Raw genomic sequence first — 11,424 nt, forward strand, 5'->3', positions numbered from 1 at the left:
TGATTATTATCAATCATGATCTAGAAACGCGTTTACTGTTAAACATCGGAATTGGTTAGTTTTCATTGTTTTTTCTTCTTGTTTTTGCCTTTGTGAGTTTCAAGTGATGCTATCTGTGGGATTCTCAGCTTTTTTAGCTGCTATTTCTGAACTTCGGTATATGGTGAAGCAAATATTTGCTGATCCCTTAATTATATTTATAAATATATATGAGCTTTTAAATAAGTTCTCCACCAATAATGGTGCTTTCATACCGATGGGCTTGGTAAAAATTGTTAATAACCCATGCTAGCATGGAAAGCGGACGTTAAACGATGATGATGATGATGATGATGATTTATTAATTAATAAATTGATAATCCTTTACCCTTTTAATTTGTATATATATATATATATAGATAGATAGATAAATATAGATATAGATATATGTATGTGTGTATACACACATTACATGTATATATCTTTATCTTTTACTTTTATCAAACAAATCAACCCCAGTGCTTATTTTTCTTTTCTAAGTCTGGTACTTATTCTACTGCCCTCTTTTGCTGAAGTGCTAAGTTACGGGGATATAAACAAACCAACACCAGGCATCAAGCTGTGTGGTGGGTAAATACAAACACACAGATAGATACATACATAATATATATATATATATATATATATATATATATATGCTAGTACCCACTGACTGGCCCCCGTGCCAGTGGCACATAAAAAGCACCGTCTGAACGTGACTGATGCCAGGACTGCCTGACTGGCTCCTGTGATGGTGGCACGTAAAAAGCACCCACTACACTTTCAGAGAGGTTGGCATTAGGAAGGGCATCCAACTGTAGAAACATTGCCAAATCAGATTGGAGCCTGGTGCAGCCGCTGGCTCTCCAGACCTCAGTCAAATGATGATAATGATGTATACACACACGCTAAGCTTCTTTCAGTTTCCATTTACCATATGTACTCAGTTTTTTGTTTTTTTTACTTGAGGCTATATATAGTAGAAGTCACTTGCCCAAGATACCATGCTGTGGGGGACACACAAACACACATACATACATACGAACAAAGTCTGGTGGAACTGTTTATACTGATATGAGAAAGGGCAAAACTAGGTATCTTGCTGTCATGAAACTGTTGCTTCAAGCAGATAGAACTTGTCATAGGAGAAAGGAAACACTGATTTCAAAACACTGCAGCCTTGTGGCCATATCCAATCATAGGAAAGGGGTCAAACTAAACCCTGGGGAGAAATCTGGAGCTACAGTCTCTAGGGAAACTTGACGTTGTCTTCATGTTTATTGTGGCAACTCCTGCAACAACATTACTGCCATGCTGTATCAACTGTTCTTCAGCCTTTGGATATCATGAATGGGACAGAAGAGGGAGATCTGCTGTGTGGGCAACTGCTGATCTTTTATACAATGTTGCTCAGGACTTCAAAAAAAGGACAAACCAGTGTTGTCTCACTGTGATAACACAACACAGACAGCCATAGTCTAACATGGGGGCCTCTCAAAACCACAACACTGCTCTGCCAACACACTGAAGCAAGATTCTCTATGCATATCTAAGGTCTCACAACACACACAAGCATGCATGCTTGCTACAAGCTTCCACAGTGTCAGTTACCTGTATTCCATCCAAGGGCAATGGCAGAAGACACTTGTTCAAAGATGTTCCAGTCATTCTTTTATTCTTTTACTTGTTTCAGTCAATGGACTGTGGTTATGCTGTGTATATTTCCATACAAAGTGTCTCTAGCACTACAATCGTCAATATGCATTGCTTTTGATTTTTCAAAACATAGGGTGTATTTTGAGGGAGATTTTGCTACTATTTCTAGCAGGATGAGCGATCACATAGAGATTACCCCACATTGACTTGATTGAGTGTTTCTCAGATTAGATGAACTATTTGGGTGTAACCAGGAAATATGAGGATTAGCACTCCCAGTTAAAATCTAATCATTTTATAGAAATACAAGAGATTCTAATTTTGGCACATGGCCAGAAATTTTGAAGGGAGGTGGGAGTCAATTACATCAACACCAGTACGTGATACTTTATTTTATTGGTCCCAGTGGAAAGAAAAACAAGGTCAACCTCAGTGGAATTTGAACTCAGAACAGAATGAGAAGGAAGAGATGCTACTATTCATTTTGTCTGACATGCAAACAATTCTGCTAGTTCACCATCTTGGAGAGAAATATTAATGGTTTCTGAGACGGGTTTCTTCTACAATCCACAATAACATATATTCGTCTTCAGCACATTAACAAATGTACCATATGTACCATTAATTATAGGATTTATGCAACATTGGTCTATCATTATGTCTTCAAAGCTAATAACTGCAGTATCTGCTCTTGATAGAAGTATTCTGGCTATTAGAAAGATCAATTGGATTAGAGCTAACTTGGGGCTAAACAGCAGAAGGATGAAGAATGGAAAGATGTTGGCTCCTTTACCTCTGAGGGATACTAAATGACAACCCAGAGGAATTGGAAGAACATAAATAAAAACATGGAAGAGATTAATGAGGGGAATCCAGCTATTATTTCTAACAGGATGAGCAAACTACCTATAGGTTTCTTCACTGGTGTGTGGTTGTTGAATATAGGTGGGTGGATGGGTGGGTCATGGAAAGAAGGTAGCAGCATACAATGATACTGATGAGGTATATTACAGTAGTATCGGTGAACTGATTTATATTCCAGTACATCACCCATTTGTTTTAGTACTGACTGTTAGTAACATATTTAGTCATTTTTCAGAAATGACCTTCACATCTGATGGTATTTCTACAACCTTCGATCTACTTTTCAGCTCTAAATAACACTTTTATCTGACTCTCTATCTTTTCTTTTCCTCTGGTTTATAAACAGTTCTTGAAATAAAGTATATATATATATATATATATATATATATCTGGTTTCACCAGTCCTCAGTCAAATCGTCCAACCCATGCTAGCATGGAAAGCAGATGTTAAATGATGATGATGATGATGATGATGATATACACACACACACACACATATAAATACATATGTGTGTGTATGTATAAAATGCAGTGTTTTTTTGTTTTGCTTGGTTTGGTTTTTGCGAAGATGGAATCTATTAACCAAAATCCACCTACTATTGAAAATCTATTTGAATAAACTAAGTGTGTTTTAGCAGACATAAAAACATTCCTCCATTTTCCTTTGTGTATTCTCGCCTCACATGAAGGTTTTTGAAGAATTGCTCATTATATTTTCTGGGTTATTGCTGACAAAAATAGACATTGCTCTGTTGTTGAGCCAGAAATATATAAACATATATTTCATATATATATATATACAAATATACACATCACTATCTCTCCTCTGTCTTTTTCTCAAACACACAACAGCTCTAGCCAATAAAATATCTTTTTCTGATATGTCTCTCTCCCCCTGTTGTGAAACAGAAAATAATCTCTAATCTATGATGTAGTAATTTTGCCATTGCAGTAAAGATCCAGTGAATTGTGAAGCTTCAAAATCTCTCTTTATCTATTTATCTGAATCAGTAAAATCTATCTTTTTCACACTTCGTTCACTCTCTCAGTCTATCTACCTTAACAAACCAGCAAAACTTTTTCCTCACACATTTTTCAACTAGCAAAACTTCTCCAACACAATCTTTCAGAGAAAGAGAAAGAGAGAGAAAAAAAATGAGATAGAAGGAGAAGAGAGAAATTGCACAGGACTTAAAAGGTCCCTTTCTTTCTCCCTTGCCAGCAGATGTGCTGCCGCTGTGAATTATAAAGCTAAAAATATTTAGTGCACTTGCTTAAGGACTTCCAAAGCCTGTCACAATCCCTTTTTTTTTTTTTTGCCAGATCTCAAGTGACCCATTTTTCAGGCAACAGGGGGTGGTGGAATTTGAACTCAGAATGCAAAGAACTAGAACAGTTAGCCCCAAATTATCCTGTGTGACACTTAAATAATTCCACCAATTCATCATCTTGGACTGGTACATTATCAACCCCAAAAAGATGAAAGATGAAGTTGACTTTGGTAGAATTAAACTTAAAAACAACAGGAACAAACATTTCAAGGCATTCTCTCTAATGCTCTAGCAACTCAACCAATTAGTCAAATTGTTCACAAACTGAATATATTAATGATGATGAACTCTTTAGTGGTGACACTATGGACAGAATGGGGTTATATGACACCACAATATCATCATCATCATGTCTATGTTCTATGCTGGCATAGCATGGAATAGATACACTGACAAGATCTAAATATTCCAAACATTGCATCACGCTTCAATGTCTGCTTTTGGCATAGTTTCTATGGCTAGATGTCCTTCCTAAAACCAACTGCCCTGCAAAGTACATTGGATGTTCCTTTCTTGCTACCAACTTGCAAGACAAAGATACCCCTTTGACTGAATGGGCCTAAAGTTAGGAGGGAGGCAGGAAGTGAGGCATTAAAGTATGAGAAAGGAACCAGAACATGCATGGCTACTCACATTATAAAAGAGAGGGTGGGAATAACCAGGATGGAACAGAATTCATATTATGGTAGTGTCACATGTTTTATACGAACTAACTCAACTAATAATAAACTACCTAATATCTAAAATAAATAACTCTTCAGGGGTGACACCGGTTATAGGACACTCAATAGATTATAACATTTATATCATTGTGCTATCACATGTTTTGTATGTTTTACCCATATCCTGCAGCAGAAGTGTTAAGACTGATCCTTCTGGTGGTGTAAAGCACCTGTAGCAGAGTCACGTAAAAGCGCCTGTGTGGTACCAAGTAAAAGCCTCCATGTAGTGTCACATGAAAGCAACCAGTTGGTGCCACAAAAAAAATGCCTGTGCAGCACCACATAAATTGCCCATGTGACGCCATGTGAAAGCACCTGTGCAGTGCCATGCAAAAGCGCCTGTGCGGTGCCATGTGAAAGCGCCTGTGTGGTACCATGTAAAAGTGCCTGTGCAGTTGCCAAGCAAAAGCACCCAGCAAACTCTGTAAAGTGGTTGGCATTAGGAAAGGCAACCATGCCAAACCAATCTGGTGCAGCCCCACCACCAGCTCTGGTCAAACCAGTCAACCCATGCCAGCATGGACAATGGATGTTAAATGATGATGAATGATATACCACTGATGTGGGCATTGTAGTGTATCCATTACAGTACCCACATCAGTTGCAGGCCACAAAAGGGAGAGTAAGTCGACCCTTCCATTTATAGACAGGGATGGTACCTTGGGTAAGCGCTAGCAACTCCTTAGCTTCTCAGGCCAGGGATATGGTGAAGATGTCGATAGGACATTAGATAACTGATAGGGGGGGATCCTAGACCAATGGCTTGAAGGTTACTGCAGCCAACAGACGTTTAGATGTCAACTAGCAATGCAGGGCAGCCTCATCATTGACCATGCTCTTTGCACTATTGAACACTAATTGATACTTGGTGTGGAGGCCCAGACAGGCAGTTAGGTGGTGATGGTGGTGGTGGTGGTGATGCCAACTGCTTTACTCACCATCCAAAGGTGTTTTGTTCTGAACAGAACAGTCAACACCATCAACAACATATACCTATTATATCACATGACCCAACTGTTGGTAAATATGGTCAGCACCATTTAATATGGCTACTAGCTTGATGATGGAGATGAGGGCTTTGTTATTCTAGAATAAGGTTTCTAGAGGGAAAGAACTTCATGAGACTAAAACTTTACATGGATAAATGCTTTAGTGTGGGACTACATAATTGGATTTCACTAGATTCGTTATAAACAAGAGCACACTCCGTTGTTGTAGTGCTAGTAATAGCATTTGAATTTGTGACCTGAATCATCACACCCATACCATAAGCAAGCTACGATTGTTAGAAAAGGAAACTGAAGTTACATACTTGGAAACTGAACAACAAAAAATGAGGGAAGTGATAAGTATACTAAACAATTACAATAATGCTGGCTTGAGTATGGACAAGAATTTCAGGAAGTGTTCACAGACACACAGACAGATGCTTGTTAATTTTAGTTCTGATAAAAAATTGCTTAGATATTTACAATATTATTATTATTATTATTACTATTAAGGCAGAGAGCTGGCAGAATTGTTAGCATGCCAGGCAAAATGTTTAGTGGCATTCCGTCCATCTTTACACTCTGAGTTCAAATTCTGCCAAGGTTGACTTTGCCTTTCATCCTTTCGGGGTTGATAAAATAAGTACCAGTTGAACACTGGGATCGATATAATCTACTTATCACCTCTCCACAAATTGCCGCCCTTGTGGCAAAATTTGAAACCATTATTCATCATCATCATCCTTTAATGTCCATTGTCCATGCTGGCATGGGTTGGACGGTTTAACAGGGCTGGCACGCTGGAAGGCCGCACCAGACTCCAGTCTGATTTGGCATGGTTTTCTACACCTGGATGCCCTTCCTAATGCCAACCACTCCAAGAGTGTAATGGGTGCCTTTACGTGCCACTAGCACAGGTGCCATTTGCATGACACTGGTATCTTCCATGACTGCGATTTTGCTCGGCTTGATGGGTCTTCTTCTCAAGCACGACATAATGCCAAAGGTCTCACTCCTTGCCTCCATGAGGCATGTTGTATGGAGTACAGTATGGCAGTGGAAGTGTGGGTGTAATGTGTGGGATGCACTACAGCAGTGAGAATAGAGCATGCAGTATGGGGTACGCTGTGGTAGTCATGTTATGATGTGTGGGTTGTATGGGTATGTTGTTTAGAGCATAGTATAGTAGTCATGCTATGTTGCACAGGGTACAGTATGTACGGAAGGAGGGTGCATTGTGTGGAGTACTGTGCAGCAACGAGGTACATTATATGAGGTACAGTGTGGCAGTGAGGGTACGCTGTGTGAGGTACAGTATGATAATGAAGGTATAGTGTTTGTAAAAAGTAGCAAACAGGGAATGTCGTATGTGGAGTACATTGTGAAAATCAGAACCTGCTATTGTTTAACCCTTGGCCTCAAAACTGATTGAGCAAGCCTATGATCAGAGGCTTTTCAGCCATGACTATCCTGCTTATTCAGAATAATCTAAATATTATCTCACCTTATTTCAGACAATGGTAGGGAGTGATTTAAGGGAGATTTGACAGCAACTCCTAGCAAGTCAAGCATGCGTGGGAGGAGTGGCAGTTAAGCTGTGGAGTGAAGCTGCAGTCAGAACATGTGCATGCTAATGTGCATGTCTGTGTTGAAACAGTCAGCAAAGTAATATGTATAAATCTTAGTCACACTAATTAGATTGTCCTATTTAGCAAGTTTGCCTTATACAAAACACATTACTAACCCAGTCCACCTGGTACTGCTGTATCATTGGACAAAAAAAGGCTTCCTAACATTATAGTTGTTGTGATTATTTAGCCCTAGGTCAGCCCTCATTGAGTAAATCTAAGGTCAAAAGTATAACAGCTGGTCGCCACTAATTTATTTTTTAAAAGAACAGTGTCTCTGGGACCACATTATTTCATGTATCCTTTTAGGGTTATTTTTAAACCCTTTTTTGATACCAACCTGCCTGAGACCTCACTTGTTTCTATGGCATAAACTTCCTGTTTTAAAGTAAATTAAATTAAAATTTACCATTCAAGTTTTATGCTAATTTGTTTTAAAAAAAATCCTGTTTAATAACAAAGTTATTTGAATAAATTCTTTGTTATTTTCAAAATTAATTGAAAACAAAAGTAGCGTCTTTCAACAGAAATAGGGTGACAAAATGGGTTAAGGCAGAAAGGAGTGATTTGTGGGACATTTAGCTGTTATTTCTAGGTGGATGAGTGACCTCAAAAACATTCTCCAATAAGAACAAGACAGATTTATATTATATCCAATGAAACTGGATTTCACCTTAGATAAGACACTCAGTACGCTTCAGTGAACTCGGCAGTAAACAAAACATGTTCTACCACTTTGTTTACAAATGCCAACAGTAGTATTGCATGAAAGACAATGATGATGATGATGATGATCCTTTCTACTATAGGCACAAAGCCTGACATTTTGCGGGGGTGTAGTTAGTGAATTACATCGAACCCAGTGCACAACTGGTACTCATTTTATCAACCTTGAAAGGGTGAAAAGCAAAATCAACTTTGCCAGGATTTAAACTGCCAACACAAAGACAGATTAAAAGCTGCTAAGCATTTTGTTTGGCACAACAATGGCTTTCCCAGCTCACTGCCTTGATGATGATGATGACAATAATGATAATTATGATATTAGCAATAATGATGGTGATGATAACGACAACGATAATGATGCTGAAAGCAATGACAGTTTCCACAACTGAGATCTGACCCAGTGATCTTGCCACTGGGGAAAATTTCACCTTTGGGGGAAAATTTTCATGGTCCCAGGGGTAAACTTTGAGTGGTTGACTTAAGCGATAATCCAGCTTAACACCACTAACTTGTCCTAGACTCAGGCACCTTTAATGAGGTCCATTCTGTTGCAAGAATTCAACTTGGGATTTCCAGCGGCAAAATTTATTTTGGGCTGAAAAATTCTTTATTATTATTATTATTATTATTATTATTATTATCGAGGTGATGAGTTGGCAGAATCATTAGCATGGTGGACAAAATGCTAAGCAGTATTTCACCCATCATTACGTTCTGACTACAAATTCCACCAAGTTCAACTTTGCCTTTCATCCTTTCAGGGACAATAAAATAAGTACCAGTTGAACATTGGGGTCAATGTAATCGACTCATCCTCACCTCTCACAAGCTGTCCTTGTGGCAAAAATTTGAAATAACAACAACAACAACAATTATTATTATTATCATCATCGTCATCAAGGGGGCAAGCTGGCAGAACCATTAGAATGCAGGGTGAAATAATAATCCTTTATGTTATAGGCATAAGGCCTGAAATTTACGGGGAGGGGACTAGTTGATTACATCGACCCCAGTGCTTCACTGGTACTTAATTTATCGACCCCTGAAAGGATGAAAGGCAAAGTTGACCTTGGCAGAATTTGAACTCAGAACATGAGGACAGATGAAATACCGCTAAACATTTTGCCCAGCATGATTCTGCCAGCTCACCACCTTAATAATAATAACACAACTACTAATAATAATAGCCCTGATACAGTACCAGGCAGTGGCTCTCATTGCTTCTGATCTTAACTGATTGGAAGTGCTATCGTGTACATGTTTTGTCTTGGTATAAAAGATGTGCTACAGTAAATATTCTGCTTGCTACCACAGATGTGCTTATTAGCTGTGTGACCATAACCATTTGAGCATGTCCCTTGGTGGCTGACAATATGTGCATCTCGGATCATGAGCAAAAGTAGTGGGGGAACATCATAGCCATGTGTTGAGAGCAATTATTTGGGATTTGAATAATTCACCCAAGTAAACATGGGTGTTTCAGTCAACATCCTTAAACAACCCTTATTCAGGAACCTTTTTCAAGCGGGATGGGCAATTCAACCTGAAGAAAATTCTAACTGGGTCCACCTGCAAGGTCATGCACTATTTATCTTGATATGAGATCACCATGTTGCGCACATATGGTTGTGATGCATATGTCAGGTGTACCCTTATCAGACGGGAAGTCATGATGGGTATACTGGGCTTTGTATATTCTACCCCAGTGTCACTTTGATGGCATGCACTGCTCTCTGACTCAATAATAATAATTATAATATATATATATATATTGTTGTTTATAGTTTCAGCTCAGAGCTGCGGCCATGCTGATGCACCGCCATGATAATATGGAACGCTTCACGAATTTGCGTGTCATCCTTGCGCAGGGGCCATGCTAATCTTCTCTGTATGGTTCCAATTTTAGTATCTGTATTGCCGAAGCAATATATATATATATTCTACATATGGATAGACCATAGTTAAGCTCCAGGTTCGGTGATTATGCGAATAAGGGGTCCAACGTACGTCATATATCAGCGTGTGTATATAAGGATTTACTTTTTTATCTCATTACGAAAAGTAAATCCTTATATATTATATATATATATATATATATATATATATATATATATATATATATATATATATATTATACATATATATATGACACAGAAGTTAATATTATACATATGTATATGACAGAAGGGAGTCATGATGGGGAAGTAGTAAGGGTTGGGCAGGGGAGTGAACAAGGAGAAAAAAATGAATAAAGTTATTTATTTGTACAGTAAATGTGGATAGAGTCAAAGAGGACACATGAAAGAATACATAAAAGAGAATATCAGGTGAGAATTGAACCCATGGCGCCAAGTCAACATGTTGGTACATTTATAGATATATAAATGTATTAATAGATGATATGGAGTATTCTAAGTTACTGTTCCTCTCCATAACTTAGTACATATGTTCTACACACATATGGTTTCAGAAAATCTTACAACACGCTCAGATTGATACATAAATAAATATATATAAATACACACACACACACACACATATACTTATGTACATAGAGCTTCAGTGAATGTTATATACATGAAGACAGACACAGAAGTTAATATCAAAATACACACACACAATATAGAATGTTAAAAAAAAATGTACATTCATACACAGAGTTTTAAAGAAGGTTAAACACACACACTAACTAACCTACAGTGACACATACACACAAATTTACACACAGAGCTTTATTGTTAAGACAGCCACACACACACACACATACACTTGCACAGCATGGCGTGACTTTTTACAATCTTGCTAATCTTTCCTATCATCCAAACCCTCTTGTAAACATTCTCAATTACATCACCACCACTCTCTCTTTAATGTACTGACAGACATGGATACAATTGGTACCATGAGACTATCTTTTAATTCATATAATTCTAACAAGGGAGCTGCAGCATGGCAACACAGCTGTTTCAATCCTGGTTCCATGGACAGGAGATCAAATACCCCAGAACACTGCATACACACACACACGTTTGCCACTCCTTATACTCAATAATCTCTTCTTTTAACTCACTCCCAGCCAAACCACAATATCTCTCTCTCTCTCTCTCTCACACTATCTCTCTCTCGTTTTTTCTTCAAACTTAAACAAAGGGTGAAGTCCAAATGTTTTAAATTCTTTGTTCATTCATTTTAAACATACCAAATTCTTCTATAGACTCTAACATAGATTAATTGTTGCTGATAGCACAGACCATCATGAATTTCCTTCTGACTTTATTCAAGATCAAATCTTGATATGAAGCAACTGTATCAAAAATTCCCAAAATTCCCAAATTTCAAAAAAAGAAATTTGTTACAAATGCATACCACCAGGAGTTTCCTTGCAATATTTTTTTTTATATTTTTAACCAACAGGTCTGGCCATCTGCATTCATCCTGTTGTTTAGTCTTAGATCATACCCAAACAAGTAAGACTTACGGTCAAAAGCAT

General features: G+C 37.9%; 1 protein-coding gene, 1 long non-coding RNA gene and 1 other non-coding gene across 3 annotated transcripts in view; 1 reads left to right on the forward strand and 2 right to left on the reverse strand.

Moving 5' to 3' along the window:
* LOC106884070 (LIM and senescent cell antigen-like-containing domain protein 1) overlaps window positions 1-11,424 on the reverse strand; it is a 93,741-nt gene that overhangs the window by 65,135 nt on the left and 17,182 nt on the right. The window lies entirely within an intron of this gene.
* LOC128249904 (uncharacterized) overlaps window positions 1-11,424 on the forward strand; it is a 51,220-nt gene that overhangs the window by 14,495 nt on the left and 25,301 nt on the right. The gene's annotated exons all lie outside the window — the stretch shown is intronic.
* LOC128249990 (U6 spliceosomal RNA) lies at window positions 9,758-9,862 on the reverse strand. The gene has a single exon (XR_008266131.1). It is a non-coding gene; the product is annotated as a U6 spliceosomal RNA (small nuclear RNA).

The sequence above is a fragment of the Octopus bimaculoides genome, chromosome 18, assembly GCF_001194135.2.
Source record: "Octopus bimaculoides isolate UCB-OBI-ISO-001 chromosome 18, ASM119413v2, whole genome shotgun sequence".
NCBI classification, from domain to species: domain Eukaryota; kingdom Metazoa; phylum Mollusca; class Cephalopoda; order Octopoda; family Octopodidae; genus Octopus; species Octopus bimaculoides.